We start from the raw sequence: 18,838 nt of genomic DNA on the forward strand, positions 1-18,838 counted from the left end.
CCATATTTTTGTGAAGATATTGGCTCAGAAACTTCTTTAAACACCAAGCCTAAGTTACCTTCTTATGTTCTCAATCTTCTCATCCTTCTGGGTCATCAGGGCTGAGTTAAAGATGTAGTTAGGATCAACCTTTCACACCTAAATGCTATTCATCACACTTTCATGGGGCTAAACATGTGGCTCAGGGCCTACGAGAACTGCCTGCACATTTTCATTTTCAAAGAAATTTTATCATTGAAATTGCCATGAATTCATCAATTATTACATAACAATATGTTTATAATGTGAAAAAAGACAATGTTTTATCGATGTAATATCTCAACTAATCTTATTGGATCATCAGGGAAACAGAGCTGTAGGAAAGGATTTTGGTGTCCAAAGCTGGAAACCAGACCTCAATGCTCATATTGAGATGACGAAATGATATGTGAAAAAGTTGTCTCCCACTCTTTACATATATGACATGGATTAAAACCACATAATCCTGTCACATGCACACACCAGAAGTGTTTCTTTTTAAGTAAAATCCTTGCTGTTACATTATCTAGAATATTTATACTATATATTTCGTATAGAATGCAATATTTCAAGATGAAATGAAAAATGGATGATTTGGAGGAACATACAGAATCACAGAACGTCCAATCATATATACATGTTCATATCACATGAAGCTATGCAGTGAGTTGCAGTTGATTCCTGATTAAACCACTTCTTTACACCTCTATGAAACATGAAAACAAAGCCTTGAGTTACCATATAAAACACATTCCTAGGGCTTCTCTTCAGTATCATTCATTCATAAACGTGAAGCCTATAGAAATGTACAAATGATTCATTATACTAAAAACATTCACAAGGTTTTCTCTCCAATATGATTTCTTTCAAGGCTTTGAAAAAATGTGACAAGGGTTTGCTGGTTATATTCATAGGGTTTCACTCCAGTATGAAATCTTTCATCCATTTGGAGATCACAGCAATGTGCAAAGGCCTTACAACATTGAGTATGTTCATTGGGTTTCACTCCAGTATGGAATCTTTCATGACTTTGGAGATCACTGCAACGTGTGAAGGCTTTACCACCATGATTACGTTCTCCAGTGTGTGTTCTTTTATTAATTTGGAGTTTTCCGTATCGTGAAAAGGCTTTCCCCCACAGATTACATTTTTATGGATTTCCCTCCAGTATGTGTTCTTTTATGCACATTGAGACAACTGGGTTGTGAAAAGCATTTAACAGAATGATTACATTCATAAGGTTTCTTTGCAATGTGAATTTTTTCATGTCTCTGAAAACCACTACTACACGCAATGGCTTTACCGTTTTGATTACATTCATAGGATATCTCTCCATTATGTGTTCCTTTATGCCTTTGAAGACTATTGGTTTTGAAAAGGCTTTCCCCACATTGATTATATTCCTAAGGTTTGTCTCCAGTATGTGTCCTTTTGTGCACTTGGAAATTACTGGACTGTGCAAAGGCTTTACCACAGTGATTACATTCATAGGGTTTCTCTCCTGTATGTGTTCTTTTATGCACTTGGAGTGTAAAGAGGTGTGAAAAAGCTTTACCACATTGAGTACATTCATAAGGTTTCTCTCCAGTATGTGTCCTTTTATGCACTTGGAGAATAGTGGAGCTTACAAAGGCTTTACCACAGTGATTACATTCGTAGGTTTTCTCCCCAGTATGTGTCCTTTTGTGCGCTTGGAGAGCATTGGACTGTGTAAAGGCTTTACCACACTGATTACATTCGTAGGGTTTCTCTCCAGTATGAATTCTTTCATGTTTCTGGAGACCACTACAACAAGCAAAGGCTTTACCACACTGATTACATTTATAGGGTTTCTCTCCAGTATGTGTTCTTTTATGAATCTGGAGACTAATCAATTGTGAAAATGTTTTCCCACACTGATAACATTCATAGGGCTTCTCTCTAGTATGTGTTCTTTTATGCTTTTCGAGATTTCCGAGTAGTGAAAAGGCTTTCCCACACTGATTACATTTGTAGGGCTTCTCTCCAGTATGTGTTCTTTTATGCATTTCGAGATTTCCATGCTGTGAAAAGGCTTTCCCACACTGATTACATTCATAGGGTTTTTCTCCAGTATGTGTTCTTTTGTGCATTAGGATACCACTGGGTTGGGAAAAGGCTTTACCATACTGCTTACATTCATGCTTCTCAAAAATAGGTCTTCTTTCATTCCTGTAAAGATAATTGGGTATCTGTAAGATTTACCATAGTCATTACACTGATGAATCTATTTGTTGGTGTAAATTAAGTTTGCAATTTCGTCTAATTGTAAAATGAAGTTGCATCTTAACCTTTTATCACTTTGTTTACATTCATAGCTACTCCCTTGACAGTGAGTGTTTTGTACTTTCCAAGATACCTTTGGTGGTAAGGAACTTTATTACATGGCTCACTTATAGGTTCATTTTTATGTAAGTGCGTATTCACATATTTAAAAAAGAACTAGGAGTCAGCTTTACCACAGTGACTGAATTCATAAACTTTCCTGTTGTTGGAGTCATACTACATTCGTAAATGAACCATCATAGACACAACAGTTTTCATAGGGCCAGAAATTATACGGATTTTCTGGAGTGAGAGGTTTTTTGGCTGTATTCCCAATGAGTTTGGAAAACTAATTAAGTATATTAGTATAATTTATTAAGAGTCCCCTGCTTTGCCTAGATTTTCTGAATGTGATACAAGTTTATGATTTTTTTTATTAATACTGAATGAATGAACACATGAGCAAATATAAACTTGTAGTGTTGTCACCTTCATGCTTTCTGTTGTATACATGTATAGGATAGTTTAGAATGCAATAGGATAGTTTAGAAGCACATGATGATGTGCTTCTGGAAAAAGCCTACTCAGGAAAAGCAGGCTTTGCTGGATCCTTCCCAAAAGTATCTCAACAAAGATGTAATGATGGAGATGTACAAGAACATCATAGCTATGGAGGACACGATGAATATCCTTTAACAATTAAATGATTATTTCATTATTAATAATTATTAATAAATTCAAGGAATACTTGCAGCACATTCAAAACATCTACTCAAGTAAGGACTACGACGTCTTCTAATTGTTCTGGGAGAATAGGTATGTTTCTTCATTCCGTATCCTTACTCTCACATGACTTGTATGAATTATGACAAAGGATACACCTATTAAAAGAGCAATAATAAATGAAAGATTCCAAATTCACAGAATTTGACTCTTTGTTCTCCAAAGACATGTGCTATAGGGATTGTGGTACCTCCACAACAATATTCTTGACTCTCATACATTCTGTCTAACTTAGCTTAGCAACTTCAAGGATTTGAGTAACATCACCTTTGCTATGAAATATTTTCTCACAAGGGGGTTTTGCACATAAAATTATCACCTATTCAATGAATTTGCCTTTTGCAGTATGAACAGTACGATACTCAACAGATAGTAATTTCTACAGAGTATCTAAAATGTGGATGTAAGTAATAATTTATCATTTATATAGAGGAATTTAAATTTAGAACATGGATGCTGTGGTAAAAGATCCCATTCAAAGTCCTTCGATGTCTATGTGGTCTGGCTGGAATATAAATACACCTTTAATCCTGGAGACAGTGGCAAGCAGATCTGACTTCAATGCCAGCCTGGTATACACCAATGTCTAGTAAAGTAATGCTATGGTTCAGGCATGGTGGTACATGCCTGTAATCTCAAACAAAGGATGTAAAATATTGCTAGAATGAAGCACCCATATTTGAAAGGGATGTCTAGTTAAGTGGCACAAAAGGGGACAATATCTGAAAAATAACTGATAGAATAGAAAAGATGTATCTCTCATGAGAAGAGAGAGGAAAGGAAGCTCATTAAGGGGCACTGCATGAATAGAGTATGCAGGTTTACTGGCACAGTTATACAAAGACAGTTTGCAGGGAAAGAATTAAGGTTAACATCAAATGATCCAGAAAATTTGAAAGACTCTGATGATTAGAAAAAAATGCTTGAGTTATATGAAGCCAAACAATGCAATTCAGAGGGTGGGAGAAAAGCCAGATGTAATAACTTAGCTAGGAGAGTTGTTGGGCCAGAACTCAAAAGAACAAGATAGGGTGTGCATATGAAGCAGTAATTCACACAGGCTGAAAATGTTCTACACCTAAGATAGATCATATGGAACTTAGAAGCTGCCCTGCTCAGGCCGACAATAGCAGACAAAGGAGCAGTAATCTTTAGAGACAGGAATTAAGAGAGGTGACTTATTATACAGTAATATCTGTTTAACAAGGGTTTCACCATCTTCTGTTGTTTCAAAATGCCTTGCAAACATAAATAATATACCTGACAGTGAGGAACATGGGATTGTGAGAATTTAATATTCCTTAATACTCTTAGAGTGGTGTTTGTTTTCACACTTTCGCTTTTCTTTAAAACCTCTGGGACACATTATTATTTTTTACAGGGGCTGGGGATATGACCTGGAGGTTAATAGCACTAGTGGTTCCTCCAGAGGTCCTGAGTTCAATTCCCAGCAACCACAAGGTGGCTCACAACCATCTATAATGAGATCTTATGTCCTCTTCTGGTGTGCAGGTAGAATAACATATAAATAATGAATAAATAAATCATCTTTGAAAATTATTTTCACAAGAATATTTATATCAGCTTTCATGAAATAATTACCTTCCATATCTTCTAGAAGGTTGATAATGTTCTTCCATATTATGGTCTTCCCAATTGTAGCCTAAAATATGTACCAGAAAGGGTATAATATATTATTGAAAAATACCTAAATTTTCTGTTACTATTTTCAGTAAATCTCAGAAACATGCCTGATTTTTAACCTCAAACATCCCGATTCCAATTAAAATTATATAAGAGTATCAATAAAAACAAACAAAAGTAACAACAGATGTCCCCTTTATCTTAATAGTGAAAAAAATTTACTGTCTTACCTATAGCTGTAAGGTGCTTATAGGTCTCTATCATCACATCTTTGTAGAGACTCTTCTGGGAAGGATCCAGCAGAGCCCACTCTTCCTGAGTGAAGTTTATATCCACATCAGCATAGGTAATTAAATTCTAAATGATCCCATACATGAGGATAGCAGAAAGGACAATGGTGACAACAGTGTAAATACATACTTCATTGACAATATATTCATATAATTCTGGTGCTGCCCTGACATCTCCTGACACAGAAGTTTCAATGTACTCACCAAGTCATTTTAGAAGGAAACTAAATGAGGAGGTTCACCTCATTTCTGCAACCTTTGAATAGAACATAGCTTTCCAAGAGAAATGTCAATTAACAGACATAAAGTAAGCAAGTCAAGGATGCTGATGAACAGAACAGACCGCAGATCACAGAAATTGTATGCACAATTACTAACTACAAAAATTAGGAGCAAGCAGGATGTACTGGTTCAAAACTTTAATTCCCACACTCAGGAGGGAGAGGTATGTGTATCTCATTGAGTCAGAGGCCAGCCCAGCCTCTGAAACAAGTTTCATGACATGCAGAGGTACATTTAAGACCTGAATCCACCACAATCATTCAAATAAGAAAGATATAATGAACTCCATAGTATTTCTGAAGTTCCTACAATGAATTATATATTCACAACATTTCTGTATCTATCCTAGAGAAACATGAACTGTCACAGTTTAAACTCTAATATGAATGAGAGTTTACTAAAAGGGAATCCGTGTTCAAACAGGCACAAATGGACAGATGAAAACCTTAGTACTGGAATAGCTGGTCATAAATGAGCAACATAAGATGGTTGAAGTGGATCATCAATGAAAAGCTCTTGTTTGTCTGGATATAACTGGGTTCAATTGCCAGTGCTTACATTCAGGCTTACAACTACCCATTACCCCAAATTCTGAAGTTCTGAGGCCATTGGCTGACTATTGTGAGGACCAGGTACACAAGAGGTGCATAGTCACACATACAGGAAAAATTCTACTCGTATTACCTCATTTAAAAACTCAAAACAAACACAAGAGGTAGGAAGAATGTTACAGACTTGCAATTCAATGACACAGAAGTCTCAGGAAGTATTAATGTCATGAGTACATGACATCGCGAGACAAAGAATATACTCTCTGGCAAATATTAAAACATAAGGGTGGATTTGGATCAGCACAATAGCATATGCTTGCATGGAGTCTAAGGTGGTATACTGGGGATCTTCCCCAATATCTTTGTTAATTGAAACCCAATTCTCAGGATCTTCCCTAGTGCTCTAACTAAAAACATGTGGCTCCTTCCTCTCCATACCATCCAGCAAACAGAACACCATGAATACAGTAGTCAAGCAGGCCATTAAAATAGCAACACTCATCCCACACTTTCTGAAACTTCAGAGTGCTAACAGAACCCCAAGAACAAAACTCCCACACATCAAATCAGCACTTGGCCTATAATTGCCCCAAACCCAGATGCATAGACACCAGTTTAGGGATAGATTCAAGAACAGTCAGGTAATATGTCATCACCAGAGCTCAGCTATATTACCACAGCAGGGACTAACTATCTGAAATTTACAAAACTTTTTACAGAAACATAAAGAAATACATCTTCTCATCATTTCATGAAATATCCATAGCTTTGCGCAGTGGCAGTATCATAGCCAATGAGGTTTATCCGAGGCGCGATTATTGCTAATTGAAATATCCTCTATAATTGACCAAATACTCAAACAGAATATAAGTTTTTAGAGCACATTGAAATAACATCATGTATCCTATCACACCACCCTGGCTTAAGGCTGGATATATATAGCATCAGAAAGAACACAAAGCTTACAAACTCATGGAAAGTGAATAACCTTCAAACAAGTGAAAAAAAATAGTTTCAAACAGAAATAAAACATTTGAAAAGCATAAAATTCATAGAAAATAAATACATATCACATGCAAACTCATGGAAAATAATGAAGAATGAAAAGTGATACTAAGAGGAAACTTCATAGCACAAAGTGCCTACATAAAGATACTGGAGAACATTCATACTATCCATGTAACAGCAGACCTGAAATGTCTAGAAGAAAAATATATAAGCACACAAAAGGAGTAGAGATCAAGAAATTATCAAATTGAGAGCAGAAATTAAAAAAAATATATAAAGAGATGATAAAGAATCCAAAAAATAAAGGTGTGGGTTTGGGAGAAAATAAAACAGATGGACACACTCTAATCAAAACTAACTAAAAGAAAGAGAAGATATTAAATTATAAAATCAGAAACTGTGTTAATAATTTTTGTTTCTTTAAAATCCCACTCATGTTATGTGAATGTGTTTTTCTTTTAACCCCAGGTGTGGAGCGCAAGGCTGCTTCAGTTTGTTCACAGCTGTTAGTTATGATTGTCTCGTGCTCTAGCAGGCCTGTGGTTTTGTCACCTGCACATAGTTATTTCTCAGTCTTCTGGAGAAAGTTCACATGACAGAGCCATGAAAGGGACCAGGTTTTTGAAGAAGGAAGAAGCTGCTGCTCTTCCTGATGCTGTTCACCCACACTGCTACTCCATTTGTCACTGCTGGTTTGTTGGACTGCTGGATATCCTGGTGACTAATAGGTATTGCCCCAAAGAACCTGGCCACCCTAAACCTCACAGAGTAGCTTTAAGGGACTTATAACTCTTTCCCTTCTAGCTTTTGTTCTCTTTTACCTAGTCAGGGTGTTGGAAGGAATAAAGTTTCGAAGGGAGGTAGACATTAAGAAATGGACAAAGAAAAGACATTTAAGAAAACAGTTCCATTTGCTGTTTGAGTGGACTTCTAGAATCCAGATGACAGAGACTGGTAATGCCCTAAAGAAGTCAATTGCCGTAACTCATTTTGTGTTCTCTTTCAATAGCTTAAATTGTGGCATTCCTGCTCATTTCATTCCAAAGCAAAATGTTTGCTTTTTAAAAAACAAAAACAAAAACAAAAAATACTAAACAACCTGTGACCCGTCCCTTCAAGGCATCTGTTCCCATGCTTCATCCTTTAGGTCACCTGTGCCTGTGTCCTTACATCAAAGCACCCATTACTGTGTGGCTACATCTGAAAGCCAACACCCATTTGTGTTCTCCTGGACATATTTTTTCAGACAAAGATTACTTCAGCCTAGAATGATGAACTTCTGGTAGTATCTCCATACCTGACTTCAAGATATACTAACAGCAATAGTAATAAAAACTACCTGGGGCTGGCATAGAAATAAGCTGAGTGATCAATGGAAACAAATAAAAGACACAGATAAATAAATAAATACAATGGAAAAGACAGTATCTTCAACAAATAGTGTTGCTCCAAATACATGTCCATATGTAGAAAAATGCAAACAGATCCATATTTCTCACTCTGCAGAAAACTCAAATCCAAGTAGATCAAAAACTTAAACATAAAGCCAGATTCCCAAAATGTGCAAGAGGAGAAAGTGGGTAACACTCTTGAACTCATTGGTCCAGGAGAGACAACTTCCTGAACAGAATATCTGCAATGCAGGCGATAAGATCTACAATTAATAAATGGAACATCTTGAATCTCAAAAGCTTTGTAAAGCAATGGATACTATCAAGATGAGAAGATGACTATCTACAGATTGAGAAAAGATCTTCACCACCCTACATCTGAAAAAGGGCTAATATCCAGAATTATGTTAAAGATATCAAGAAATTAAGCACCAACAGACCAAATAATACAATTAGTAATAGGACACAGGGATAGAGAATACTCAACAGTGCATAAATACTTAAAAAAGTGCTCAACATCCTCACTCATCAGGGAAATGCAAATCAAAACTGTCTGTGAGACTCCATTTTACACTTGTCAGAATGACTATGGCCAAAACCTGAAGTATCAACATATGCTGGCAAGGAAGTGCAGAAAGGGGAACAGTCCTCCATTGCTGGCAGGGGAGCAAACTTTTACAACCACTTTGGAAATACATCTGGCACTTTCTCAAAAAACTGGGAAAAGACATACCTAAAGACCCAGCTATACCACTCCAGGGGATACATATGAAAGATGCTCCAACATACAACAAGGACATTTCCTCAACGATGTTCATAGCAGCTTCATTTCTACTAACCAGAAACTGGAAACAACCTATATGCCTCTCAACTGAAGAATGGGTAAAGAAACTGATATATTTACAGAGAAGAATACTAACCAGACATTAAAAACAAGGAAATCATGAAATCTCCAGGCAAATGGGTGCAACAAGAAAATATCTTCCTGAGTGAAATAACACAGACCCAGAAAGACACACAGAAGAGAGTACTAAGCCTCAAGGACAACAAAAACAGGACAATGAAAGTCCCTTTTAGAGGCCAGAGCTGCAGACTCTCCTCCTCTCCAGGGAATCCACACTCAGAAAGGCTGACAGGGCAAGAGCCTTTGCCCAGGTCATGACATCCAGTCTGGCTTAAAGTCCATCCCACCTCTAACACATGGGACTCTCCTAGCTCGGCAGACCAGCTTTTCTGGGCCTGGCAACAACGAACCCCATGATATCCATGGCATAGCTTCTGGTCCTGCATATTCTTCACTACAGAAGAACCAGAAAAGAATCTTGGAAAGACTCTGCAAGGTAATTTATACTGTTCCTCCTTCCAGGTTGTAAAGTTTCCCCAGAGTCCATCATTAGCTTAGACCAGGCATTTGGGCCTCAGGACTCTGGCAGATCCTCTACTGGAGGATGAGAGATCAGGTGTCTCAGACAGCACAAACCATCTCAGCTCTGCCCTTCCATCCTAGGGGCAGACAGAGCCTTAGCCTGGTAAAGTAGTAGTTTAATAAATGTTTCCACTCTCCCAGGGTACATGTTTATTTTACACGTCACAGGGTCCTGCATGTACACATTTAATTACCCTCTCACTGTCCAATGCAGTCATCTCTACATCACAGCTGAGAATTCCTGCAGCACCCCTCAATCCAACACAAACAGTAACAACAACTGAAGCCTAAAGAACCTATGGATTTGAAAGAAAGGAGTGGAATATGGAAGGTGAATAAAAAAATTTAAATTAAGTGACATGACTCTTCCTAGATATGGTGGGGAGAAAGTTTATTATAGAGAGAAAGGCACCTGTGAGCCATGTGAGGAGAGGGAGGAGAGGAGCACGCCAAACCATGAGATTATGACAGTAAATAATAGATGAAATAGAGCAGGTAACCAAATTGGATAGATAACAGAAAGAAGGGCAGGTGGGTTAAGGGTCCGAGCCTTTGGCTACAGGACAGGGTATGCCTGCCATGTCCTGTAACCAGGTAGGGACTCGGGGATTCTGGGCAAAATGGTAGCTAATTCTGCTCTGAACTGTTAAATAGGCCCCTCAGCCATTTGTCCCCGGATTTGAGTCTTAACAGTGCCCAGGTCGCCACATGCAGTCTGGTCACAGTCCATCCCACTTGTAACATGTGGGACTAAGACAGCTCAGCATTCCTAAGGCCAGGACAAAGGACCTCACAAGAAGCTGATGGCTGCAGAATTCCATCCAGCCCAGGAAGGAAAAACCACACCAGCTTCTGCTGCTCAGCCTCCTACTCCACCACCATGTTGGGGGCAGCGGTCACACACTCACCATGTCGCCTCTTTGGAAGTCGCCTGAAATCCCCTCACAGGACCCAGCAGCTGAGCTCAGACTACAGCACGCCCAACATTCCAGCCAGCTCAGCTTCCTAAAAAAACCTGAAACCTGGCACCCGGAAGAACCTTCCTCTTCCTCTGATTACAGGCCTGGTCTGGAAGTTCTGATTGGCCAGTGAGTCTCGAGTGACCTGGGCACCTCCCCTAGGCTCACAGTGTACTGAAGAGACAAAGCATAGTGCTTCCTCACCCAGGAGGAATGAATGCATGTTTGCTAATTACAAAGAGCAACTAGGGCCTGGCTTAGGGAGGAAGCTATGCTCACGGCAGGGACCTTGGTTCCATGACTTGAACTTTGGGTACATATGTGGAGAATAAGGGCCACACCATTTCCAGATCTGTGGAGATTTCTTTGTCAGTAGAATTCTGCCTGTTGTCTAATAGCCTACCCTTCTGTCTTCCAGCACTGAGCAGGGACTTCCCCTCCTCCTGAAATCAAGTGGGATAGCTTGAACAGCCCAGTATTCAACTTGCAGTGCAGTTAACCATCTGTCCACAGGAGGAAGCCTGCCAAAAATGCTGACAATTAAAGAGAGATTTTAGGAAAACAAATGAAATTGTTATTGTGTGACTTCACAGTGGGGTCAGTGAAACTGCAGCTACTTTTCACCTGGTAGTTATCAGACAACTCTGGGAGAAAAGCAAAAACAAACAAACAAACAAAACAACAACAACAAAAAACCCAGGTGATACACAATTTAGAGCAGTCATGTCTTCCTCTTCAGAAGGTTATTTTTTTATTCTGATTCTTGAATGCCTGTGCTCTAGAACACACAAATGTCTAATCAGGACATTTACTGATCATCTATGATTGACTACCTCACTTCATATTGTTAATGTCAACTACTGTCAAAGCATGAAAGCTTCCTCCCTCTTCTTGCCCATCCGTTTCAGTGCTGTGAATACAAAAACTCCAATACTGATAAGTTATCTCACTTCTTACACAGTTTCTTCTTCATTTGTAAGTCTCCAATAAAGGCCAGAATGTTTGGAAGTCTCATTCACTGGCCTAATTTATCTTCGCATTGACCAGTAAGGCCCAGCCTGGAAGGAGTTTCAGGACTGTCTTCTCAGCACTAGGAGGCAGACACCGGTCTTGGTATTCAAGACTATTTGTAATTACATTGCATGAGGGAAGCCTGGGCTATAGGAGACAATGTTCTCTATGGAAGTAAATAATACAGAGCACTTGAGAAAATAAAAAAAACCTTTGTAATTACTAAGAAACACTAGGGACTAAATAATAATAAGAGAGTAGATCTATGATGCATTTAAAGAAAATGCAATTTAAAGAGAGAACCCAAGAGTTGCCTTTTTGAAAAGATGAATAAAGCTGAAAAATGCATAGCTATAGTGACCTTGAGAAAGTTCAGGCCATTCCCTGGCAGAAAGAATTTCATTAATAAGACATCTCTAAGACATATGTATGTGTCTATATAAACATACATATAGTTTGTAAAAAAGTTATGACACATGGGCCGCCAATGCTCCCCACAGAGGACATAGACTACTATGTAATAAAAGCACCAGTGCCATGCATGGAAAAAATTCTCTTTCACATGAAAAGTGTCCAATGCATGTGAAAAACCCTTAGGTTGCTGCTGTTACCTTTGGTTCTATTCCAGAGTTTGAAGGCAAGCCCCCACTTCTTGAAGCCAACATGAACTTCAGAAACAGGCCTCAGAGAATTCATCTTGGATTTGACCTGAAAGCCTCCTGCATGCAGAATAGATTTCACAACACTGGATGTTTTTATGTGGGCTTATGATGTCGGCAAGCAACCAACAGTGTTACACAGCTGTACCTATAAACTACAGCAGTGATTACCATGGCAAGATATCCCTATGGTTTCCATAGCGACACTCATAGTTTGGTGGTAACTAACATCTGTTCAACGGAACTTAAAACTCAACGAAGAAAATGGAAAACATGTCTGGTATTAGAAACCTAGCTAAGTACTCCAGGAGAGTGAAGTCATGGACTTTATAAAAAGAACCTAACGTGTTCAACTTAATAAGCCACCATAATTATTGACTGCATTCTGATTTCTACATTTCTACAAACTTTGTATCTGTTGCCTTCCTCATAGAAGACCGATGAAACATGACAATTAGTTAAAATGCAGTAACAACTTATTACACAATAACCAGGCACTCTCTCTCTCTCTCTGTCTCTCTCTCTATGTATATATATGTATATATATATATATATATATATGCATGTATATATATTACATATATGTCATATATAATTTTAAAAGGTAAAATTCTATACCATGGAAGAAATAAAATTTAACTCTAATGTTAGGATCAAGGACCTTGAATATCATGATGCGTTTCAAAGAGATTGTCATTAAAGCAGAATTCAAAACAATTTAATTGGTATAATCTTGAAAATTAAGTGTATGTTTAGAAAGCATTCTATAATACTATCCAGAACTATTTTAAAAATATTAAAACCTTGGTGAACAAACTAGCTGTTTAACAGTGTATGAACTGAGTAAAGTAATTATTATCTGCAGTATACATGAAAATATAAAAAGAGTTATATGAAGCTCACAGGTTTCTTATCTATGTTTTTTCCTAGGCATAAGGTTATTGTGTAATTCAAGTGCTGATTTCTGTATTAAATATATATGGTTGCCAACATGGTTCTGATCATCTTTCTGAATGTTTTATAATCTTGAGGTTTAGATCCAGGATACAGAGGCCTTGCAGAATAAAGATCTGTGCTAGGGCTAGGTAAACCACAGTGTAATCATAGGCTTACAACTAACAGAAAGTTCTTAGATTAAAGGTGTGTATTATGGCTCAACCAATAGTAAACAGGGTTTTACAATTCTCAACTTTGGGATTCTCAAGGGGATTAAATACCCTGTTAAAAAAAAAAAAAACAGACTCATAGACTTTGGTGAAATAGAATCAATAAAAGATCTTCTGGAGCTATCTCCATCAATGTTTTTGAGCTGTACTATAGAGCAATGGCAATAAAAAAAGGCTTGTTACTGCCATAGAAATATACTGCTGGATCTGTGGACTCGAGAAGAACACCCAGAAATAAACCCATATGCCTACAGATTCTTGATTTTTGACAAAGAAAACACCACCATACAATGGAAAAATGATAGCATCTTCAAGAATTGGTGCTGGTCTAGCTGGATGTCTACATGTAGAAGAATGCAAATACATCTGTACTTTTCACCCTACACAAAACTATAGTCCACCTGGATGAAAGAACTCAACATAAAACTAGACACACTAAGTCAATAAATGGGACATCACAAAACTGAATATCTCATGTCAAGCAAAGGATACTGTCATCAGAACAAAACAACAAGCTAAAGACAAGGAAAGGATATTCACCAACCTATATTTGATAGAGGGCTAATATCCAGAATATATAAAGAACTCAAGAAGTTAAACAACAGCAAAGCAGTTTTTAAAATGGGGTACAGAGCTACTCAGAGAATTCTAACAGAGGACTATCAAATGTCAGGGAAGCACTTAAAGAAATGCTCTACATTCTTAGTCATCAAGGAAATGCAAATCAAAACAATCCTGAGATTCCACCTTCCACCCATCAGAATGACTAAGTTTAAAAACTCAAGTGAGAACATATGCTAAAGAGGTTGTGGAGAAAGGAGAACTCTCTTACAAAGCTGGTAGGAATGTAAACATGTACAACCTCTTTGGACATCATTCTGGCATTTTCCCAGAAAATTAGCAATAGTGCTACCTCAAGATCCATCTAGAGCATTCCTGGGTACATATTTGAAAGATGCTCAACCATACAACAAGGACATTTTGTTCAACTATATTCATTGCAGCTTTATTCATAATAGCAAGGTTCTTGAAATACCCTGGTTGTCCATCAACAGAGGAATGGATGAAGAAATTGTGGTACATTTCCACAATGGAATATTACTCAGCCATTAAAAAGGAGAAAATCATGAAATTTTCAGGCAAATGGAGGGCACAAAAAAAGATGATCCTAAATCAGGTAACCCAGAAGCAGAAACACACACATGACATATACTTACATATAAGTGAATATTAGACATATGATATAGGATAAACATACTAAAACACAGATTCCTAAAGAAGATAAACAACAACAAGGACCCTAAGGAAGAGGCTTGATCCTCTTTCAGAAGAGCAAACAGGATAGACATAGGAAATAGGAGAAGACAAGGAACAGAACAGGAGTCCTCCATGGGGTCCTCTGAAAGACTCTAGTCAGCAAGGTATCAAAGCAGATGCTGACGCTAATTGCCAAATTTTGGGCAGAGTGCATGGAATCTTATGAAACAAGGCAGAGAGAGAAAGACCTGGAGGTGACAGGAGCTCCACAAGGAGATCAACAGAGTCCAAAAATCATGGCCCAGGGGGCCTGCAGAGACTGATGACTCAACCAAGGACTCTACATGGAGAGGACCTAGGCCCCAGTTATTTTTTTGTGGGTATTCAGTATTGCCTTTTCTGTTTCTGTGAGGAAACACAGTGTCTAAGGCAACTTTTTACAATAGTTTCCCTTGGCTCATGGTTCCAGAAGGATATGGGATCACTATGAAAGTGATGTGACAGCAAGTTTCAGATCTGGCAGCTGAAGAACTCACATCATCATCTTGAGGCATGAAGCAGAGAAGGAAACTGGAAATGCTGTAGGAATGTAAACTCTCAAAGCCCACCTCATATTACTTCAGCAGGACAGAATTTCTGAATTCTTCCCAAATGACACCACCAACTGAGAAGGATTACTCTCTCTGACATCAAGCATACATGCCTGTTTCCTGTTACACGAGCCAATTCATGAGGAAGAAAAACTCTTTAAGTCAACCTTTAGAGGCATCACAATCTGGGTTACAGAAAGGAATGCATAGGCAGTATCCTAGCAACTGAATCTCTAGTGGGCAGGAAAAGAATGTAGTGAAGCTCGTTCCTTTCCCCAGGTGGCCGGACTTGTCTGCACCTGGCTGGCTTTCCTTCAGGCTTGTGCTTTAACTTTAAACCAATGCCCAAAATTCTTTGGTGTCTCAAGGTCACATGTTTAGTAAAAATCAGGTGATACCCAGAGAGCTCATTGACAGCAGGAAGTTTATGGATGCCTCCATTTTCTTCTATGCAACAACAACCAAGAAGTCACATGGCATTTACCTTTTCATGAAATCGTTAGTAAAGAACATGGCAAATTCATGGTTGCCTCCATGGTGGTAAGGTTACTAGCCAAAAGATGATCAAACCACATGATTCCATTGTGTTCAAGGTCAATGGGGTGGTTTGAAAAAGAATGGCCCAGACATGTTCATGTATTTGAATGTTTGACAAATTGGCAGTGCCAAGGTTGAGTAGTGGGGCCTTGTTGCAGGGGGTATGGCCTTGTTGGAGGAAGTGTGTCACTGGGAAAGTGGGATTTGACTTCTCATATGCTCAAGCAGGCCTAGGATGACTCTGCAGCTGGCTGATCAAGATCTAGAACTGTCACCTCCTTCTCCAGCCCCATCTCTGCCTGCCCACTGCCATGTTTCCCTCCATGGTAATCATGGACTAAACCTCTGCAAATGTCAGCCAGCTCCTATTCAATCTTTTTCCTTTCTATGTGAGTCCAAGGTCACCGCATGTTTTCATAGCAACAAAATCATAAGAAGAGTTAGCTCACCTTCAATGGATGGTGAGCTCAACACTCAGTAGGCACATGGCCCTGTGGGATACATGGTTTAGATGACTCCAGTCAGACTCCCTTTTCTTTATAAAACCATGTTAGTTTGTCCTGGATACAGGAGGAGAAGATTTCTATGGCTGGGGTAATTAGGCATGGAACAAAGGAAAGAATTCTGTTGTCTCAATCAGAAACTGTGGAGTCCACATATTTTAGCATAGGAACTGCAACTGTGGAAGCAAAGCCTTGTCATTCAGGGGTTTTACCTCCTCAGTCCCCAGGTACAAGAGGTTTCTAGACCCCACTGTATTGTGGTTGACTGTGACGGGGCTGAGCTCAGATGGTTCTGGGACCTTTTATATGATCTGGAATTTAATACTTTGGGAAACACGCTTTCTGAAATAGTTTATCATAAGTAAAATATTGGTAGTGTGTGTGTCACTTTTGCTCAGAAAAGCATTGACTTATGGCATTGAAGACAGTCAAAATTAACCACCCCAAGAGACTGCCATTAACTGCAGAGCTGACCTAAATGTTGCCATCTTTTTCTGTGAGGGCTGGTAGGGAGGGAAATTACAGATAATGATACACACAAAGAGGATAGAGACTTGAACTAAAGTATGAAGCCTGGATAAAAACCTACGTTGGAAAACTTGCAGTTTACAATCTCTCCCTAGTCAGTGTAGGTCAGGGGAGATGAAGGAAGCCTGTCACAGAGCAGGAGGAGTTGGCTCCCCAGTGCCAACAAGAAATGATTTCTCTCTTCAGTTTGTTTCTACTTTCTTTTTCTCTAGAGCTATCTCTACCTTGGTGGCTCACCCATGTTGGTTTACATTTTGCTGAATGTCTTTTTATAAGATTTCTTGCACCCAAATTTCATATGAAGCACATGTCTCAACCCTGAGATGACCCAATTACCAAAACAGGACTTTTTGGTTCCCCAAAGCATTTCTTGATTTTGGTGTATGCACAGATGGTTCTTGCGGCCCTGCTAATTTCCTTGGACCACAGTCACTGTAATGTCTAGAGACCTGCACCCCAGGGGTTCCTTTACTCAGATGGAGAATTCTCAAGGTACAAGGCCATTACAGAAGCTAGTGGGAGGCATTTATCTTCAGAGGATGATTCAGGTGTTTCCTTAACTTACTTACCTTCTCACACTAAAATATGAATTGCTACAAATAATTGCCTGGACAAGACTACCTTTGCACTTCATCAGGAGGATGTGCTTGTTAAAAGGGAACGTACCTATTTGGGAGAAGAACAGTTCCTCAATAGCAAATGCACTTGGTTTTATCCTAAGGAATGTGGTGGTGACTGAGTTTCTTTTCTCCAAAATTTGTGGTTAGAGCTCACAATCTCCTTCACAATGTGAGTATGAAAGGAACTGGTGCATATGGAAAGAAGGAGGAAGGGGAAGGAAGACATTGCTCCAGGAAAAGAAAGGTCACTGATCCTGGTCATCAAACAACTAGAATTCAGACATGTTCCTGGGAAGGAAGAATATTATGCTGGATGGAGGATATGTTGAGATTAGAATTCCATATGTTAAATACAAGTTTTACACTCTTTGAGAGAAAAGACTTATGGTTGATATTTCTTTTTATATTTATTTTTAATTTTTGTATTCATTTTACATCCCAATCACAGTCCTCTCCCTCCTCTCCTTCCTATGGCTCCTTCTCACCCTATTTGTCCTTCCCCTTGTTCTCAAAAAAGGGAGCCTCTTTCCAGCACTGACACATCAATTCATATCAAGACTGAACTCCTCCTCATCCTCAGGCCAGGCAAAGCAGCCTGGTAAAGATAAAGCAGTGAAAATCAGGCAACACATTTATGTCATAGACAGCACTTATTTCTTACAAGCATCTGTGTAGCTGCATCTGTAGAAACCAGAGATTAACAGGAGAAGCATAGAAGGCTATTCTGATCTGCCCCATGTCTGGAGAAAACTCTAGAGATGAATGCCTCTCTATCTGGGAAAAAAAATCTCAGTTCCTGAAAAGTCAGTAACCCATTTCTTGGCATATCTGTGTTTTTCAATTGTTTCTGTGTTAGCTTGTGGTTTTCCTACTAAGATGATTGAGATGGCTAATACATTGGTTTTAAATTGTTAAAAATTCTTATACCTTGTCTGTGTGTGCTCGTTGGCTTTAGCTGTCAATGTTACATAGCTTAGCATGATCTGAGGTAGTACCAACTGGGGGTTCCCCAGATGACAATCACTTGTGGCTATGTTTGTGGGTGAATACAGTTGTTGTGAATGCAATGGTAAACTCCAGGCACTGATGGTCGAAATTTATCTCAACATGTGGCGTGAGCTGGTTAAGAAAACATACATAGAAGTAGACAGTGACCTTGTAAAAGAACATAGCAGCAAACAGTGTTCCACAATAATCCATGCCTTCATTTGATAGCCTGAGTTTCTTTCCTGAGCTCCCTCAATGTTTGGGGCCTGCCAGCATCAGCCAAAGAAGCCAACTTATCACCTGAGTCATTTTCCATTAGTGGAGTTAATGACAGCAACAGAGAAG

At 38.8% G+C, this 18,838-nt stretch overlaps 1 non-coding gene and 1 pseudogene across 1 annotated transcript; one reads left to right on the forward strand and one right to left on the reverse strand.

Moving 5' to 3' along the window:
- Window positions 1-791: 791 nt before the first annotated feature.
- LOC132651085 (zinc finger protein 135-like) lies at window positions 792-3,305 on the reverse strand (annotated as a pseudogene).
- Window positions 3,306-6,615: 3,310 nt separating this feature from the next.
- Window positions 6,616-6,752, forward strand: LOC132651097 (U4 spliceosomal RNA). Its single transcript, XR_009588987.1, has one exon. It is a non-coding gene; the product is annotated as a U4 spliceosomal RNA (small nuclear RNA).
- Window positions 6,753-18,838: the final 12,086 nt, after the last annotated feature.

Source organism: Meriones unguiculatus (genome assembly GCF_030254825.1).
Source record: "Meriones unguiculatus strain TT.TT164.6M chromosome 13 unlocalized genomic scaffold, Bangor_MerUng_6.1 Chr13_unordered_Scaffold_39, whole genome shotgun sequence".
Classification (NCBI taxonomy): Eukaryota; Metazoa; Chordata; class Mammalia; order Rodentia; family Muridae; genus Meriones; species Meriones unguiculatus.